The sequence below is a fragment of the Capsicum annuum genome, chromosome 6 (genome assembly GCF_002878395.1).
Source record: "Capsicum annuum cultivar UCD-10X-F1 chromosome 6, UCD10Xv1.1, whole genome shotgun sequence".
Taxonomy (NCBI): Eukaryota; Viridiplantae; Streptophyta; class Magnoliopsida; order Solanales; family Solanaceae; genus Capsicum; species Capsicum annuum.
In genome coordinates, this window is record NC_061116.1 from 221,346,009 (window position 1) to 221,358,304 (window position 12,296).

Genomic DNA, 12,296 nt, shown 5'->3' on the forward strand with positions numbered 1-12,296 from the left:
AAAAGGATTATTTGCATTTTTATTTAGAGTCGCCACTTGGCATAATCCGGTGTGTCAAGTCACCTTTGGAAAATCCTTTTCGAAACCATTTGACTCTTAAACTGGTTTGGAAACAGAGATTCCGGCTAAGGAATTCTGTTGACCGAGGGGAAGGTGTTAGGCACCCCTCGATCCCGTGGTTCAACCACGGTCGCTTGGGTATAGTGTATCAACTATTTTGGCATTACGAAATGCACAAACCACACAAAAGCACACAAAATAATCAAACAATAACAAAACAAAACAAAAATGTAAAGTCCGGTCCAATTATTACAACCCGAAATAAAAAATACTGAAATAACCTATACTAGTCCTAAACTATGCTTTACCCGGATCCTCGGGCCTTGATCACGAGCATCCTTAGCGTACAAAATTCTTCGGGGCATTCCCCAGTGAGTTTACAAATTACCTCGGGGCATTCCCCGGTTAAATAAGTACATTTTTCAAATACGATAAACAAAACATTCAACAAATATTCCGATCATTCCCACATTACACCAATCCTAAACTTAACTACCCGAGCTTACTATTTGTCTACCCGCTCGACAACATATCGCATTCAACATCAACAATGTATCAAAAATATCAAAATATTTACTTTTATCAATTTTCGATTCCCGTCCCCAAATTTATTTCAAATAATATGATTAAACATGCTTCGATTTATCAATTCACTTTTCAAAGTCCGAAACCAACATCAACCAACACATAACACATATTCAAACATACCAAACACGCAACAAATAAATCATCTACACCCACAACATCACAAAAAAAATCCAAATAAATTAAAGATTCGGTTAGAAGAAATGGACCTCGATGAAATTGATCCTTGACGATAATAAAGAAATCCGAAGACCAAGATACTCGACCGGAGAACCTCGATCGCGATGAATCCAACTCAGTATAGGGAAAAACTAATAGGACAAATTCAAAACCAGTGAGACAAACTTTGTTATACGAAACCCAAACAATAACGACGACGTGATTTGATAGCGACAACTCAAAATCCAATATCAACGACGAACCAGGAAACAAACGAAACCAAAACCCCCAATCAAACAACAGGAACCCAAAACCCAGACGCAGATCGAGCTCTGGTGAGCTCCGGTGACGGAGAGAACGGCGGCGGTGCCTGTTCTCCGGTGGTGACTGGAGCTGTTTCGCCGGCTGGGTGAGCTGCGGCTGGAGCCAGTGGTCGACGCGCCGCAGCGGGAGCAGCGACTGTTGGCGGCGGAGGGGAGAACGGAGGAAGCTGGCGGCGGAGGAGGCTAGTGTTGCTGGTCGTTATTGTTTCGCCGGCAATAGAGCCTTCTCCGATGGTTGAGGCGGCGATGCTAGAGAGGGGAGGAAGATGGTGGGGACGGTGTTATTGCCGCCGTCGTTGGTCGACGGAAGCTCGGCGGCGGTGGCGATGAGTTGCTGCTTCGTCGATGGTTTCGAGAGGAGGAAGATGGTGGTGAAGGCGTTATTGCCACCGTAGTTGGTCAGACGGAGATGGCATCGTGAAGTCGGTGATGCTGATGGAAATGGAAGAAAATTTTTTTTAGATCTGCTCTCTTTCCTTTTTTGGGTTGCTGATCCTCCTTTTCTTTTATGAGAGTATGTAGGTATATATTGTAAGGGTAGGTAGTGGTGAGGTAGGGTATGGGGTGGTGAGGTGGTTTATTTTGATTGGGTAGGTTGTTAGGATAAGATAGAATTAGTTGGGATAGGTTTTGTTAGGGATTTTGTTATATTATTTTTTTTTTTTGTATTTTGTGAGGGTATAATAACATGGGTGTTGGTACACGGTAGGATAAAAATAAAATGGGTAAAAACGACATCGGAGAGGGACGAAATTAGGTGTCTACATCATGCCCCCTTTGGATGTAAACACGAAGTGTTTTCAGGCAAAGAAGTAGACAGCGAGACCAAATTTTGTCCTGACCTTTATTTAAAAGCACGGAGCAAGAGGAAGGAGGAAAACCAGATCTTGACTTAGGACATCCTACCCACCCAAGTTATGAGGGGATCAAGTGACAAGTATCTCAAAGGATTGGACGGAGATGGACTATACTGAGTTGGAGAGTCGAGTGAGGTTCCGTCGAGGTTCCGGTCCGCGACTCTGTTATTACATCAAAAATAAAAATTACAAGTTAAAACATAAACGAAATTACAAAATCCTATCTAACAGCTTCTGTTGGTTCTTGACTCGACTTTCATCACCCTATTCTTCAGGCGGGCTCCTGGCTTGCAATTTCTTTCAACTTGTTGCTTGGCTTTCAATTGCTCCACTTTGTTGCTTGACTTTTCGTTTCTTCACCCTATTCTCCAGGCGGGCTCCTGACTTGCTACTTCATCACTTTGTTGCTTGACTTTTCATTTTCTTCACTCTGTTCTCCCGGTGGGCTCCGGACTTGCTATTTCATCACCCTGTTCTTCAGGCGGGCTACTGACTTACTGTTTCATTACCCTGTTCTTCAGGCGGGCTCCTGAAACCCAAAATTAAAACTAGAACAAAAATTATCCCAAACAAAACATTATAGTAAAGTAGTATTTCATTTTTGAAAGTGTTGTCCCATTTTCCAGGAGGGTCCTGAACATAAAGTAAAATCCCATTTTTCAGGAGGGTCCTGAACAGAAAGTAACAATCTCATTTTTCAGGAGGGTCCTGAACAGAAAGTAAAATCCCATTTTTCAGGAGGGTCCTGAACATAAAGTAAAATCCCATTTTTCATGAGGGTCCTGAACATAAAGTAAAGTCCCATTTTTCAGGAGGGTCCTGAACATAAAGTAAAGTCCTATGGATGTGCATTTCCAATGGTAGCTGAATCAAGTGAAACGAATTTGCCCCTGTTTCAATCAAAGAAAATTTTTTAGTTAAAAACTTAGTGGTGGCTTGCAGATCTTGGCTTCTCAGGTATCTGCCCAGCACTCGTTCCTTTCATCTTTGTTCCAAATTGCTAACACTTGCCCTGTCTTGCCGTATCATTGACCCAGACCCGTATTGAGGGAAATGATTTCTGACTCGAACAATGGGTTTCCATTTTACCATGCCCCTGAGGTGCACTTTTTCCAAATCTGAATGTTTCTACGAATCCAATAGCTTGTCGGTTGATAGACTTCCTTTGCTTCGTGTTGAATTACGATCATATTTCTTTCCTGTGCTGTTCCTTGGCTTTTCCTCATACAATTGGAAAGACTGGTAGTAAATTTTAAAATCCTTTCTCACTTGTTTTGACACAAACTTGACTTAAAATGTAAAGAAATGACGGTGACTTTTATTTTGATAAATGACATAAAAGACAAAAAGCATGAATATGTAAATGAAAGAAAAGGGCAATGTCCCATATTCAAAAAGAAAACTTATCTGAATGCGACAACCAACTCCAATGAGTATGACATGTATTTTGGATTGAGCTGCCTGATCTTTCTATCCAGACTCCCTGTTTGTTGTTGAGTTCGTATCTTTTGCCGCTGAGCCGCTTCTTCAAATCCATTGGAATCATACATCACATTCGATTGATGACATCTTAAAAGACTTTCGCCAACCAATCTTTCTTCTCACTTTTCACTTTTCTCTTGAACTCTCCATCGTCTTACGGTGCCCGTGAGGGTTTTCACCAATAAGACTCCCTTGTTTTTATTTCTCTCCACTCACCATCGTCTTATGGTGCCTGCAAAGGTTTTCACCAATAATACTCTCTCATTTTCATTTCTCTCAACTCACCATCGCCTTATGATGCCCACGGGGGGTTTTCACCAATAAGACTCTTATTTTTGTATTTCTTTCCTGATTTCTTATGCTGAGGGAGACAAGTGGTACTCCAAAATGTATCATCATATCCATTGCATGCTTAGCCTTAACATTATCAAAAATTGATCTGAAGGACTTTCTTTGGTTGTAACTTGATTTTTGGTTAAGGTTAGAAAAAAATGGTAAGGGGCACAAACGATACTTGAAGTGGGGGTAGGACTTACAACTTTTGGAATCGACTCAAACAACACATTAACTCATGCCCCAGTTTTGTTGACTGGGTGAATCTTAGATCTTTATTTGGTTGGACCGAGCCCGAAATAGGGCAGCCTACGTATCTCACTCCCGAGAGAGGAGAATCAGGTCGCAGTAGTTCCATCAGCTTGTTCTTTGTTTTGATTTGATTTTGATTTTTGATTTTTTTTTATTTTATTTTCGAACTCTTTCTTTTATTCTCATTTCCTCGAAATTTATATTTGACTCTATTTTGATTCCAAAAGAGGGATATGAAAGAAAAATAAAACGAAGCTCAAACGGGTAAACAAGGGATGACACAATGTTTGGATAGAATAATAAAATGCCTTCATCATCTCAATCTTTAAGAATGCAAGGACTAAACATGCAATAAACTCAACAAAGGATCAAATATCATACATAGTATCTTTTGACTGCATCAGCATTGATAGCCATTTCTGCCATTTTGCCTTCAATGTCTGTCAAATATAAGGCTCCATTGGGCAACACTTTCTTCACAACAAAGGGACCTTGCCAGTTAGGGGAGAACTTGCCTTTCGCTTCAACCTGATGAGGAAGGATACGTCTCAATACCAACTGACCAACTTCAAAATTCTTGGGACGGACCTTTTTGTTATATGCTCGAGCCATCCTCCTCTGATACAACTGGCCATAACATACAGACGCTAGCCTTTTTTCCTCAATCAAACTCAAATATTCCAATTGGGTTTTTACCCATTCGTCATCATCAATCTCTTCTTCTACAATGACTCGAAGAGAGGGAATTTCAACTTCTACAGGGATGACTGCTTCTGTCCCATACAACAATAAATATGGAGTTGCCCCTGTTGAAGTGCGAACAGTGGTGCGATAACCTAGCAATGAAAACCAACTTTTCATGCCACTGTCTAGACCCTTGTACCATTTTTCATAGTATCTTCTTTATAATCTTATTGGCGGCTTCTACAGCACCATTGGCCTTTGGGCGATACGGAGTAGAATTTTGATGTGCGATCTTAAATTGTTGACATACTTCTTGCATCAAATGACTATTGAGATTGGCAGCATTGTCTGTAATGATCATCTTAGGAATTCCAAATCTACAAATGATATTGGCATGAACAAAATCTACCACAGCCTTCTTTGTCACTGACTTAAAAGTTATTGCTTCTACCCACTTTGTGAAGTAGTCAATGGCTACCAAAGTGAATCTATGCCCATTTGATGCCTTCGGCTCAATCGGTCCAATCACATCCATTCCCCAAGCCACGAACGGCCATGGAGCGGCCATTGCATGCAACTCAACAGAAGAATAAAATGCCTTCGTCATATCAATCTTCAAAAATGCAAGTACTAAACATGCAATAAAATCAACAAAGGATCAAATATCATACATAGTATCTTTTGACTACATCAGCATTGACAGCCATTTCTGCCATTTTGCCTTTAATATCTGTCAAATATAAGGCTCTATTGGGCAACACTTTCTTCACAACGAAGGGACCTTGCCAGTTAGGGGAGAACTTGCCTTTCGCTTCAATCTGGTGAGGAAGGATACGTCTCAATACCAACTGACCAACTTCAAAATTCTTGGGACGGACCTTTTTGTTATACGCTCGAGCCATCCTCCTCTGATACAACTAGCCATGACACACAGACATTAGCCTTTTTTCCTTAATCAAACTTAAATGTTCCAGTCAGGTTCTTACCCATTCGTCATCATCAATCTCTGCTTCTACAATAACTCAAAGAGAGGGAATTTCAACTTCTGCAGGGATGACTGCTTCTATCCCATACACCAATAAATATGGAGTTGCCCCTGTTGAAGTGCGAACAGTGGTGCGATAACCTAGCAATGAAAACGGCAACTTTTCATGCCACTGTCTAGACCTTTGTACCATTTTTCATAGTATCTTCTTTATATTCTTATTGGCGGCTTCTATAGCACCATTGGCCTTTGGGCGATACGGAGTAGAATTTCGATGTGCGATCTTAAATTGTTGACATACTTCTTGCATCAAATGACTATTGAGATTGGCAGCATTGTCTGTAATGATCATCTTAGGAATTCCAAATCTACAAATGATATTGGCATGAACAAAATCTACCACAGCCTTCTTTGTCACTGACTTAAAATTTACTGCTTCTACCCACTTTGTGAAGTAGTCAATGGCTACCAAAGTGAATCTATGCCCATTTGATGCCTTCGGCTCAATCGGTCCAATCACATCCATTTCCCAAGCCACGAACGGCCATGGAGCGGCCATTGCATGCAACTCAACAAGAGGAGAACGTATCAGATCCCCGTGTACCTGACATTGATGACACTTTCGAACAAATTGAATAAAATCCCTTTCCATAGTAAGCCAGTAATAACCTGCTCGAAGAATCTTCTTTGACAAGACATGACCGTTCATATGCGACCCGCATACTTCAGAGCGTATTTCAACCATGATTGTCGAGGCTTCTTTTGCATCTATAAACCTTAAAAGTCCCAGATCTAGGGTCCTTTTATACAAGATTACCCCACTTAAGAAAAATCCACTAGCCAAATGCCTAATAGTCCTCTTTTGATCGTTGGTGGCATATGTTGGGTATTCTCCTAACTGAATGTACCGCTTGATATCCAAGAACCAGGGTTCTCCATCGAGCTCTTCTTCAACTGCATTACAGTAAGCATACTGATCACGACTCTGTATATGCACTGGATCGATGTAGGCTTTGTCAGAATGTTGGAGCATTGAAGACAAAGTGGCTAAAGCATCAGCGATTTCATTACGAATCCTTGGAATATGCCTAAATTTTACTAACACAAACCGTTGACATAGCTCCTGCAAGCATTGTCGATATGGGATGAGCTTCAAATCTCGCGTCTCCCAATCGCCTTGAATTTGATGGACGAGCAAATCCGAATCTCCTAATACTAATAATTCCTGGACTCTCATATCAACAGCTAACCTCAAACTAAGAATACAGGCTTCATACTCTGTCATATTGTTAGTACAGTAAAATCGAAGTTGTGTTGTTATCGAGAAATATTGTCCCGATTCAGAGATAAGAACCGCACCTATTCCGACTCCTTTTATATTGACAGCTCCATCGAAGAACAACCTCCAACCTGGATCAGCATCTATAACAACTTTATCGACACACGACACTTCTTCATCAGGAAAATATGTCTTTAATGGCTCGTACTCTTCATCGATGGGGTTCTCAGCAAGATGATCTGCCAAGGCTTGGGCTTTCATGGCAGTCCGAGTCACATATACAATGTCGAACTCGGTAAGCAATATTTGCCACTTTGCCAATCGACCCGTCGGCATAGGCTTCTGAAAGATATACTTCAAATGATCCATGCGGGAGATGAGATAAGTAGTATAGGATGAGAGATAATGCTTCAACTTCTGTGCTACCCAAGTTAGGGCATAACACGTCCTTTCAAGAAGAGTATACCTGGCCTCATAAATGGTGAACTTCTTGCTAAAATAATAAATAGCCTGCTCCTTTTTGCCTATGACATCATATTGACCTAGGACACAACCGAAAGAATTGTCCATGACTGATAAATATAAGACCAAAGGCCTACCAAGCTTCGGAGGTACCAGCACGGGCGAATTTGACAAATATCTTTTGATTCGATCGAACGCTTCCTGACATTCTTCAGTTCATTTTACTGTAGCACTCTTTTTTAACAACTTGAATATGGGCTCACAAGTGGTTGTGAGTTGAGCAATAAACCTGCTAATGTAGTTCAGTCTACCAAGCAAACTCATCGCCTCCATTCTATTCTTGGGCCGGGGCAAATCCTGAATGACTTTGATTTTTGAGGGATCCAATTCAATTCCCCGACGGCTGACTATAAACCCCAACAGCTTTCCAGATGGAACTCCAAATACATATTTTGCCGGCTTGAGTTTGAGATTATACCTGCGAAGCCTTTCAAAGAACTTTCTTAAATCTTTAACATGGTCGGCCTGACTTTTTGACTTAATAATCACATCATCCACGTAGACCTCAATCTTCTTATGCATCATGTCATGAAACATAGTGGTCATGGCTCTCATATATGTTGCTCCAGCATTCATCAAATCGAACGGCATCACTCGATAACAATAAGTTCCCCATGGTGTGATAAAAGACGTCTTCTCTGCATCTTCATCATCCATAATGATCTGGTGATATCCAGAATAGCAATCTACAAAAAAGGCAACCTCGTGTTTAGCACAGTTGTCTAGTAAAATGTGGATGTTGGGCAGTGGAAAATCATCTTTCGAACTTGCTCTACTTAAATCACGGTAATCAACACACACTCAAATTTTTCCATCTTTCTTTGGTATGAGAACAACATTGGATAACCACATGGGATAGCGAGCCAGTCGAATTACTTTGGCTTCAAGTTGTTTCATAATTTCCTCTTTGATTTTAATACTTACATCTGTTTTAAACTTCCTCAACTTCTATTTGACAGGAGGGAACGCAGGATCAGTTGGCAATTTGTGAGCCACTAATTCAGTGCTTAAACCAGGCATATCATTATAAGACCATGCAAAAACATCCTTATAATCCATTAATGCTTGAATCATTTCATCTTTTAGCTATGGCAAAACATGTACACTGATTTTAGTTTCCCTAACATCTTCTTGATCCCCTAGATTTATTGGCTCAGTCTCATTCAAATTAGGATTCGGTTTGTCTTCAAATTGTTGCAACTCTTTGCTTATTTCTCCTAGTGCTTTTTCTTCATCATATTCCCCATCCTGCTTCATTACATCTTGATTAGTTTGGATTTTAAGATCAGGCTGAAAATTCCGCATGCATGTCATGTCATTAGAATCAGCATAAAGAGAACTGTGTAATAAAGGAAAAACAAAATATATTAGACACAAAACAAAAGGGATATTGCATTTCATTAAATAAAAAGATAGAAGGGTTTAAACATAGATGCCAACATAACATAAACAAACTAAAATCCGAATTACAACCCTGAAATAACTCGGATAAACAGAAAGAAAAACAAAATAAACTACCAAAACTCCCTCCTGAAGGGGAGAGGAGTGATCCCAATTATTGAGCCAGACAGCTGGACCTATGAATTGCACGTCTGCCATACTGGTACCTTCTCCTACTTCGACCATATCAACTTCAATACAAAAGTTTTGGAAGTCATCAACCAATTAAACCTCAAATTCTACATGCTTTGTGACACCGCTCTTAACAAATGATTCACTGAGTAGTGGCATTGGGCGAGGGAGTGACCATGTTTCCTTTTTCCTTCCTTTGGCTTTCTTCAGATCTTCAGCTGTAGGCTCAAATCCCAGACCAAACGTGCCCACGTTCTCACTTGGAAATATGTGATGAACTATACTGTGCAAAGATGCTCCCAAACCCTTTCCTGGCTCAAATCCATATTTCCAAAGTTCACTCACCATCATGATAGAAGCAGAAGATAATTGCGGTCCCGGTATAGCCTGCCATTCAAGGATACGATTCATTGGCACTGTATCAAAAATTTGATAGATGAATGTCTCCTCTATATTATTTGCTTCAATAAGAGACAAGGAAGAATCTTCGTAGGTTGACAAATCTCCTTCACCATGAATAATTACTTCTTGCCTGTCATGCTCGAACTTAATTATTTGGTACAGTGTAGATGCAACCACCTTGGCCTTGTGGATCCACGGCCTTCCCAACAACAGATTGTAAGAGGATTATACATTCAATACTTGAAACTCTATGGCAAACTCAATAGGCCCTATGGTCAACATTAGTTCTATTTCACCAATGGAATTTGATTTTGCACCATCGAAAGCCCTAACACATACATTGTTGGGCCTGATCCTGTCAGCACCAATATTCAACTTTTGCAAAGTAGAAATAGGGAAAATATTTGCACCTGAACCTCCATCAATCATAACATGAGTGACATAGAAATCTTCACACTTCATTGTAATGTAAAGGCCCCGATTATGCCCTGTACCTTCAACAGGCAATTCATCATCAGAAAGCTGATCCGATTAACCTCAAAGATTTTTCCAACCATTTTATCAAGGTGGTTGATTGTAATCTTCATTGGAATATATGCTTTATTTAATACCTTAGTAAAATATCATGATGCTCCTTGGAGTGCAACAACAAAGATAAAAGGGAAATTTGAGCAAGGGTTTTCTTCAACTGGTCCAATATTGAATACTCTGGCAATTTCATATTTTTCAAAAATTCTTCGGCTTCTTCTTCGGTGATAGGCTTTTTAATAGATGACGGTCGACTCATCGTTGGCTGGGACTTTCTTAAGCTTTCAGGCACGAAAAATCTTTCTGACCTAGTCAAACCCCCTACCTCATCTACATCTTCAACAACTTCTTTCCCGTGATAGGTCATCACAGTCCACCCATAATTCTAGGGAACTCTTTTCATATCCACTGTCGGAGGTAGGGTCACCGGTTTGAGGACAATAGGCGCTGCCAGTGCTCCTTTCACCGTCAAGATGGGCTGACTCAGAGCTCCCACCACTATCAACTTAGGTTTATCCTGACTTAAATCAACATACCTTCTGGCGCCTTGTACTGTGATCAGAGGCTTCTTTGTGCTTTCTTGGGCTTTATCTTCTCTCATTCCTTCCTGGCTCAATGACATTGCTTTCAAAGACTCTGCTACATTCACCGATTTCTCCTCAATGGTCTGTATCTTGACAATAGGCTTATAACCCCTCGAAGACTCTTTCCCATCATATATCAATTCTAACATATTGGCTTCAGCATGGGTTGGCAGCGGATTCTGGTTAATGTTTGGACCCTCTAGGGCCTGGACCAGCATCTGATTTATGTCAATTAAATCTTGGACAGCTCTCTTTAAATGCCAACATTTCTCGATATCATGGCCTGGCATATCAGAACAGTACGCACACCTTAAAGAATAATCGAGATTCCTTGGCAGTGGATTTGAAAGCCTTCCTTGAATTGGGCTTAAAACCTTCAACTTTCTCAACCTGTCAAACAAGCTAGCATATGACTCCCCAAGAGGTGTGAATTGTTCTTTGACCGCCTTCTCCTTCTTATACTTGGGCCTAGGCTGAAAACTGGGTCTGGAGGGGTTTTGGTAATTTGGTAGAGCTAATGGGCGATTTTGTGGAGCTTGCACGTGCCATTGCGGGTAAGAAGGGGTTTGGGCATATGGCTGCACGCTATATACTGGGTACGGGGGTGGTGGAATGGAATATAAAGGGTTTTGTGAAGGGTAGTAATGGTGGGGAGAAATATATGGAGCTTGGGAGTAGACTTGGGCTTGGGATTGGGGATAGGGGTGAGGTGGTCTTTTGGGATAGGAATGGGTTCCAGCTACGACAGTCGCTACATCCTCTTTCTTCCTTTTACCTCCAAATGCGCTAAATCCACCTTGAATCGCTTGCGTGGTGGCTTTTAATGCGGCAAAACTCACTATTCGGCCGATCTTAATTTCGTCCTCTATCATCTCCCCCATTTTGAGGACTTCCATAAAAGACTTTCCCATTGCCGGAAGTAAATATTGAAAATAGGTCTCATCCTGCGCCTTAATGAAAACTTCTACCAACTTACTTTCTTTTATTGGAGGCTTTACCATGGCGGCCTGTTCACGCCACCTTATCGTGTATTCCCTAAAACCTTCAGTGCTCTTCTTCTTCATGTTGACCAAGGATTTTTCATTCGGAATCAAGTTGATGTTGTACTGAAAATGTTGAACAAATTTAGAAGCCAAATCATCCCAGCTGTTCCATTTGTCGATATCTCGATCGATGAACCATTCTGAGGCCAGATCTGAAAGACTCTCGCCAAAGAAGGCCATGAGCAATTCTTTCTTTCCTCCTGCAGCCCTCAACTGGTTATAATAATGTCTTAAGTGTGCCACGGGATCGCCGTGTCCTGTATACTTCTCAAACTTAGGCATCTTAAAATCAGGGAAAGATTGATGTCTGGGAACATGCAAAGATCTTTATAGGAAACACTCCTATAATCTCCGATTCCTTGCAAATTTCTCATCGCTTGTTCTAAAATTTTCAATTTTCGAGCTTTGACATCCTGTTCCTCTGCTGTGATAGGTTTCTCCATATCAAATGGAAAGGCAGGCAGCTGAGTGTACCCATACGGTTCATTTATTTGCAAAGTAGGCTCCGAGGCATAATACTGACTATCTGAAACCTTCAGTACTGGCTCACTGGCAGACCTGGGAAGCCTCATTGTGGGACGCGCAACATATATGGGAGTTTCATGTGCTGGCAGAGCCACGAATACCAGTGTGATCGGTGGTGCTG